A 2410-nucleotide genomic window follows, 5' to 3' on the forward strand; every position below is an offset into this window, starting at 1 on the left:
TCCTATATATGTTTAATTAAATAATAAAATTATTAACTTCTATTTTAAATCATTAAATTTGTAGGGAAAATCACTGAACATTATAATCACATAAAGGTATGTCAGACTAGAAGAATCTATAGTAATAACTAATCTTTTCTAAAATAGTAGAAAGACGGAATAAAAAATTTAACTGCCTAAGTCTCTAGTACTTCAGTTAAAATGGCTTTTGAATTATTATGTAGCCATTTTTTAGTTACTGATAAGAAACACCTCAGCCAAGAATGATGTAAGCAAATGATAAAAGAGGAGGAGGGAATTATTATCTCATGCAGTGGAAAATTCCAGTGTAGTACTATTGCTGGATTTACAGGTCTCTATGTCATCATGACTCAAGATTTATGCAGCTGCAGGCAATGTTTTCCTCCCATTGACATCATTCTTCAGTTACTTTCTTTCCTTGTGCTACAGCCCTCAGGTGGTCCAGTGTTGTCTTCCCATGTTCAAGTATCATGGAAAAAATACAATTTTCCTCTTGTTTGCTCAAATGAAAAGAGTTAGTTTGGACTGTTTTGAGTCATGCATGACACATTGAGCCAGTCTCTTTGTGAGGCCTTGGTCTCGTGTCCTCCCCTCTGTTCTATGGTGCTAACACATAGTTTGAAAATTGGGAAGGTGTGTTTCTCCAGTGAGAAACAAGGCAATGGGACAATAGCTGGCAAGGAGGCAAAAATTCAAAAAGCGACTCATATACTAGGAGTAAAAAAATACGGAGAAACAAAGCATAATTAGATGTTAACAAAACAGATTTTTTCCCTCTGATTCATGATAGATGGGATGTCAAGCAAATGTACAGCTTGAGTATTTTATGTATTTTTAATTTCCTATCAAATTTCTGAAACTCAAAATACAAATTCATAAGTTGATTTTGTGGTTGGTCGGGGGTTAGGTACAATAATACGACGTGACGGAACTGATATTTCATGTCTTTGTTTTTTTCTTAACCGTCTTCAGTTTTTTTTTTCTTTTATGCTTAAGAAACATTGATCACCCTAGACAGTCCATTCTCAGAGATCAAACTTCTTGAATCCTCTGCTTACATCATCAATAGGAAGCCTGTATTTGGGACCAGGCTTAATCAGATCTTGGATGTTTAAGTGTTTGCCTGAACAAGTCATGCAACTTCCAGGTGTGCCCGGAAGCCTCACTGCTTACACTCATCTTAATACAATGTGGAGAATTTCCTATGAACAATTGACTAAAACTAAAAATATCTGAGCCCGTTTTACAAATGATTTTGCTCCCTATCTGCAACAAGTGGAAAGTAAATTGCTGCACCAGTCAGCCACCTCTAGGTGTTGACCCTGGAGGATAGTGGAGGCAAGGTATAACTGAAGAAAAAACTATATATATATAGTGTAATACGGATGGCCCCTGATTTACATAGGTTGACTTAGTATTCTTCGATGTTAGCATAGTGTGAAAGCGATATGCATTCAGTTTGCTCCTCCACTTACAATCGAGTTATGTCCTGATAAACCCATGGAGATATCTTAAGTTGACAGTGCATTTTCCACTTATATTTTCAACTTACCATGGGTTTATTGAATCAACCTCATCGTGAGTCAAGAAGCATCTTCATTTAAGAGTATGTTTCTATAATTTTCAAAGGATGTAACCATTGGTAAATTTCTTCTCTGTGCCTCAGTTTCCTTACCTTTGTAATGGAGATAAAAGTACCCTCATTGTGGTACTGTGAGATATAAAGAACACAGACTTTGTAAAATGCTCAGCACAATGCCTGGCATATGACAGGCATTAAGTAAATAGTCGATGTAATTATTAGTGTGGACACTCTGTGTAAGAACAGATAACCTGATATAAACATCCACACTACATTATCAAAATGGTCAAATGTCTAACTGCATAGAAAGATGTCAGAAAAATAGAAGATCTTTGGGGTAATAATAGCAGTTTAGAGAAACAATATGTTCTTAAATTTTTCAAATGGGCTAAAACCCTGAAAATACCTGGCATTTATTAATTTGCTTACTTATTCAAATTTTTGTCATTCATTGAATACCTATCCTTGCAGGCTCTGATTTAAATTCAGGAATACAGTAATAAGGCATGGTTCCTGCCTACAAGAATCTACAATTTAGTAAAAATACAGATATTAATATTAATAAAAGAAACACAAATAAATGCACAATTAGATTACAGTAAAGATGAAAATTTAGGAGAAATATAAAACTTAGAAGACAAGGAAAGTTAGACAATGTCATTAAATATGTAAGAGAAAGAAAATATGTAGTTATGGAGATAAAAGAAAGCTTTCATAAATAAGTGATTATTGAGTTGAGATTTGAAGGGAGAAAGAACATGGATTAATTAGATGAATGGGATAGTTGTTTGACAGGGATATTCTAGG

The sequence above is a fragment of the Galeopterus variegatus genome, unplaced genomic scaffold, assembly GCF_000696425.1.
Source record: "Galeopterus variegatus unplaced genomic scaffold, G_variegatus-3.0.2 Scaffold3928, whole genome shotgun sequence".
Taxonomy (NCBI): Eukaryota; Metazoa; Chordata; class Mammalia; order Dermoptera; family Cynocephalidae; genus Galeopterus; species Galeopterus variegatus.